The sequence below is a fragment of the Jaculus jaculus genome, chromosome 2 (genome assembly GCF_020740685.1).
Source record: "Jaculus jaculus isolate mJacJac1 chromosome 2, mJacJac1.mat.Y.cur, whole genome shotgun sequence".
Taxonomy (NCBI): domain Eukaryota; kingdom Metazoa; phylum Chordata; class Mammalia; order Rodentia; family Dipodidae; genus Jaculus; species Jaculus jaculus.
Genome location: NC_059103.1, coordinates 65,931,974 through 65,938,358, shown reverse-complemented (window position 1 = coordinate 65,938,358; position 6,385 = coordinate 65,931,974).

Genomic DNA, 6,385 nt, shown 5'->3' with positions numbered 1-6,385 from the left:
CAGGGTTTCTTTTCTTTTTCAAGGTAGGGTCTCACTGTAGCTCAGCAATTCACTATGGAGTCTCAAGGTGACCTCGAACTCATGGCAGTCCTCCTACCTCTGCCTCCCAAGTGCTGGGATTTAATCATCAGGGTTTCTTGCCTGAGTATGTGTAAATTATTTAGCAGAACACCACAGTCAATTTACCAGTGGCAACACCACTGAAGAAAATGTGTTATCTTCCCCAAGCAACCATTAACTGCCAGTAACTCCTCGGGAAGGGATGTGGGCCTTCTGAGTTCTTCTACCGTCCATGATGGAATGCTGATATGGCCCAATCTTACATAGACAGTTGTTTATTAGTTTTGTTAGCTTGCTTTAGACAGGGTCACATGTGGTCAAGGTTGGCACCAAATTGGCTATGTAGGCGAGAATGACCTTGAACTTTGGATCCTGTTGCTTTAGCCTCCCAAGTGCTGGGATTTCAGGCATGTACCACTATGCCCATTTAATAAAAAAAATGAAGCCAGGAGTGGTGGCACAAGCATTTAATCCCAGCACTTGAAAGGCAGAGGTAGGAGGATCACCTTGAGTTTGAGGCCACCCTGAGACTACATAGTGAATTCCAGGTCAGCCTGAGCTAGAGTGAGACCCTACCTCAAAAATACAAAAAAAAAAACAAAACAAAACAAAAAAAAAAAAACCCTATTTATTTTTTTTATTTATATGTGTATGTTTGAGCAAGCCAAGGTCTTTTGCCACTGCAAATGAACATTAAATGTTTACATCACTTTTTGCATCTGGCTTTTATGTGGGTTGTTGTAGAATTGAACCCAGGCCAGCAAGCTTTATAAGCAAGTACTTTTAATTTCTGAGTCATCGCCTCAGTACCCTTATGCCCAGTTTTATGAGGTGCTAGGGACTGAATCCAGGGCTTCTTGAATGCTAAGAAAGTCATATCAACTGAGCTGTAGTTTTAATTTCTATCAAGTCAAACAGATCAACCTAACAATAAACACTCTATATTTGAAAATGTTACAGAGGATATAACATGCTGTGGCTAACAGGTAGACATTGGCAATGAAATACCACATAACATAGACAAAATCAAACATTATGATTGATGTTTAGTCCTTTTCATGACCTCATTTCCAGATAAATTTTAAAAAACCCACAAATAAAAAACAAAAGACAAAGTCAAAAATTTAAAACCAAGGGCACAAAGGATATTTTAGCAGACATATTTTTATTCACTTTCAAATGTGACATTAAATTTATTTAGTTTATTGCTTTTTGTAATGATTATTTACTAGCAATGGAAAGGCCAATTTGACTTAGGGAGATAACAGAATTGAGAGTGTTGTTTTTTAAAACAAGTTTTTGTTGTTGTTGTTGTTGTTGTTGTTTTCCCTGAGGTAGGGTCTCACTCTAGCTCAGGCTGACCTGGAATTCACTATGTAGTCTCAGGGTGGCCTTGAACTCATGGTGATCCTCCTACCTCTGCCTCCCGAGTGCGCCACCATGCCTAGCTTCAAACAAATATTTCTTATATTTAAGAGCATTATATAATTTAAGCTACAAGTGTATCATCTCAGCTGTCCATATTAAAATATGTTATTGTTTTTAAAAAGGTCTGTGTGAGCTGGGCATGGTGGCTCATGCCTTTAATCCCAGCACTTGGAAGGCAGAGGTAGGATCCCACAAGTTCAAGGCCACCCTGAGAATCCATAATGAATTCCAGGTCAGCCTGTGCTAGAGTGAGACCCTACCTTGAAAAGCAACAACAAAAACAAACAAACAAACAGAAGGCCTGTGTGATGGTTAAGGTGTTGTCAACTTGATCTGTTTTGTCGTTCACAGAAATCTCTTTGGGGTAGGTCTCTGCTGAGGTTGCTTCCAGGAAGCATTAACTGAAGGAGGAAGTCCTTTCTCCAGAGCCCAGAGCAGGTGGCCCCTCTCAGAGGGGGACTTTAAATAAGGAATCTCTGGGTGAAAAGAGCCCTTCCTTCCTTCCACTTGGCTACTGGAGCTGCTTGCTGCCTTCCAGCATGGATTGAAGGCCAGCGTCAACTGAAGACCCGTGTGGATGGGAAAACCAGTGGCTCCTCAGGAAGCCTCCAGGACTTCAATGCCAGATTGTGACTGAGGCACCTGGCCACGTGGACTGAGCAGCTACCAGGTTCCTTGATTCTCAGGCCTGCTACTGATACTGGACTACTGTAAGCTGATCCAGTAAATCCCCCCCCCTCTTTTTTTAAATAGATATGGACATATTTTCTTATAAACAACAGATGTTTATCCTTTCCCTCCTTCCTGCCCCTTTTCTGAAGAGGCCTTCCTTGTTGGGGATGCAGGTCAATCCCATGGGGATTGTGGGTCATGCATTATGGGGGTGGGGGAGGCAATATCTCTGTGAAAAATGTCCCACCTATGGCTCTAACAATCTTTCTGCCCCCCTTCTGCAAAATTCCCTGAGTCATGCTGGGAACATTTTAAGTCTACTTCAGTGATGGGCACCTATGAGCCTCTGGATCTCTGCTTTGGTAGGTGTTGAGTGTCCTCACTATCTATTTCCATCACCCTGTGCTGATATCAGATTCACTAAGAAAGCAGCACTCTTGCTCATTTCCCCAGTTCCTCTGTGGTTTCAGCTGGGTCATTTATCTCTTCAGGTCCAGCTCCTGTCTGAAAAAGAGAAGCAGATTCTAGAACAGGGAATAAAGTCACCACAGGTAAATGGGATAACACTTATTAATCTAGGGAGAATTTAAATGGCTTAGACACTCTTATAGTCTAAGGTTGGTGGGAGCTTGAGAGTGGAAAGCAGAATCATTATCTGGATATGGTTCTGACTTGTTTCCCATTACCAGATATGGTTTCCTTTCCACTGAGTGGATCTATTAGCCAACCCAAGAGCAGTTGGTTACCCACCATGGCTTTGTGCTACTATTGCATTTGTGTGAGCATCACATCAGGTTGTTTGCTTCTGAGTTGCTTAGACTTTGAGTTGCTTGGGCAAATGTTGGCCACTTTCCCCTGGTATCTCATGTAGCAACTTCCAGCACTAGTTGGGCTAAATTGTCTGGGGACTGGCTCTCCTCTGGATCCTAGACTAGTCTCTCCATGGTCTGTGCCAACAACGTTTGGTGTCTTCAGTGGTAGGGTCTTACCATTAACCTCTGGTGAGTAATCAAGTGCACTAACAGAAGTCTGTCTTGTTTGTTTTGGGAGATGTAGTAGGACTCTCTGATCAACGGCTCATTGTGGATATAGACCATATCCTGGTACAGGGCATTACAGGTCAGCACCAAGGGAAAAGAAAAAAGAAAAAGACAGAGAAGAAAGAGAAACAGGAGAAATTTGAGGTTAGGCTTTTCTCATTCTTTCCAGGGCCCTTCCATTCAGGTGTTCCCTCTAAGGTCCTCTTGAGGGTTCCACCTATAAGTCTGACTTCCAGGATATAGGATTCTATGGTACCAGTCCAATTTGGGTTCATTTTTGTGCCCCCCACTCTTTCCCTTCCCCCAAGCCCTACTCTCCCTATTGTCCAAGCCTCAAGATGCAATTCAGTGATGTTAGCAACTTGGGCTGATCCAGGTTAGGAACTGCAGATGAGTGAGATTGTGCAACGGTTGTCTTTCTGTGATTGTGTGAGTTCATTTAGAATGATCTGTTCCAAGTTCAACCATTTTTCTACAAATTTCATTGTGTCATTTTTTTCTTACTGTGGAGTTGAAGTAGATATACCACATCTTGGTTATTCATTCATCCAACGATGGGCACCTGGGTTGATTTCAGTTTTTAGCTATTATGAATTGAGTAGCTATCAACATGGTTGAGCAAATATCTCTAAACTGAGATGTATGGAGCTTTTACAGTAAATGCCCAGTAAGGGAATAATAGGGCCTGTTAGTAACTCTATATTCATCCTTTTCAGGAGTCTCCATATTGATTTCTACAGTGGTTGTACCAGATTACATTCCTGCCAACAGTGAAGGAGGGTTCCTATTTCTCCACATCCTCACCAACATTTGTTTTCATTTGACTTTTTAATGCTTGATATCCTTACTGGGGTAAGGTGGAATCTCATAGTTGTTTAAATTTGCATTTCCCTAATGGTTAGGGATGTTGAACATTGTCTGAAGTGTGTGTTAGCCATTTGTAATTCTTCAGCTGAGAACCTCCTATTTAGTTCTGCCTACGAAAAGCAATATGCAGATTTAACACAAAACCAATTTAAAAAATCAGCATTATTCTTCACAGAGATTGAAAAGATGATCTTAAAATTCATATGTAATTGCAGGATATCCAAACATCCTCAAAAAAGAAACACCTCTGGTGGTATCACCTTACCTGATCTAAAGCTATATTACAAAGCCATAGTGGCAAAAACACATTGGTACTGGAATAAAAACAGCAACATAAACCAATGGAACAGAATTGAAGACCCAGACCTTAGGGCAAGCAACTACAGCCGCTTGATCTTTGACAGAGGTGCCAGAAATGTAGACTGGAGAAAAGACAAATGGTGTTGGACAAATTGGATATTTGTAGAAAAATGAAATTAGACCCACTCATTTCTCCATACACAAAAATCAAGTCCAAATGGATTAAAGACCTTAATATAAGACCTGAAAGTCTTCAACTACTGGAAGAAAAAAAATAGGAGGCACTCTACAAGATATAAGACTGGGAAAAGACTTCCTGAACAAAACGCCAGTAGCCAAGGAAATTAAACAAGCACTCAACCAATGGGATCTCATGAAGCTTAAAAGCTTCTGCACAGAGAAACATACCATTAGCAGAGGCAATAGATTACCCACTGAATGGGAGAAAATCTTTGCCAGCTATACCACTGACAGAAGCCTAATAACTAGAATCTACAAAGAACTCAAAAAACTAAACAATAAGTTACTTTTAAATATAACTCATTCTAGCAGTACTGTTCCCCTAGAGAACACTGACTAATACACAGCCTGACTACAGCCACAGCACATAACTGATCATGCTGGAACTGAGAGTGAATCCAGTTTCCTCCCAACTAGCCCTTATAGTGCTGGAAAGTGCTATGAGAGTAGCTGGAGAGTAATGGTTGAATAAGCAAGAGATCTTGCCAGTTATAAAATTAAGCTGAGAATTGATTTTGGAAATGTGGGTATAATTACATATTTGTAAAACTGGACATTAAATCTAGGGCCTCATGCACTGCTAGGCCAGTGCCCAACAACACTGTTTTCCTTGCACTATTTTAGTTTGATTTTTGATTTTTTTTTTCAAGTACAAGGTATACACTTGTGCAATAGTAGCACATAGCCCACGCAGGGAACCAGCTGCTCACGGATTGGACATGAGACCCACTCAGTGGGGAAGAGCTCCTATCTGGCTCTGGAAACCAAACCAGGTTCCCTAGACAGGAATCAATAGGCTCCAGAAAGAGTCTCCACTGCTCTTCAAGTAAGAAGAATTAATATACACATCAATATATCTTTCTAAGGACTAGGCTTACTCCCTTTTATTCAAACTATTCTCACTTTTGGTTGGAGAATCTGTTCTAGTTTACAGATGGAGGAGAATGCAGGAAGAACAACAATACATCAATCAGAGAGAATTAACTGTCCACCATGAGACGGGTCACCTCCATCTCATCTGCCCAGGTTCAGAAGTCATAGAAGTGACACAAATACTGCTCTCATAGCTAGCCTGAAAACCAGTTCCAGGGAAATGGCCACAGACACTGTGGTCACCCAATCTTCATAGAAACAGAGATTCAGAGTCTACAGAGAAAGCAACACTAAACCAGATCTCTATCTTGCCCACCAAGGCTCAGGGAATATCACAGAAGAGTGGGCAGAAAGACTGTGAGATCATCAGGGTGACTGGGAATAGCCTGAGACAGCATGTTTCCCTGTCCCTGTAGAGACTGACTATGGCCTACCAGCAACCCCACTGAAGACCCCAGCAGAACTGGGGTGGGGGAGAAGGGGTATATGTATGCAACCTGTTTATAAAAAAACCAATAAATTAAATTATTTTAAAAGGTCTGCCCAGGATATAAAGCACATTCAAGGTCAGTCTGGGCAACTTGGTGAGACCAAGTCTTTAAAAATAAGCTTAAATTATGTTTTAAAGTTTATTGGTCTTAGTTTCAGAGGGTGATTTCACAAACAGAATTCATAAAGAAACAGTAGCTCCTTGGAATACAAGGATCAAGTTGGTTCAAAAGAGCTTGGAGTATGGCATAAGAGCATAAACTTTGAGTTTCAACAACGTTGGTCAAGTCTCAGGTAGAAGGGAAGCCACATCACCATCTGCCTGTGATTTAGTCTCTCAGCTGCCATTTCCTCACTATACAGAACCGCAAGAGTGACAGTATGAATACTTGTGCTTGCCCACGGCCGGTCCTTCC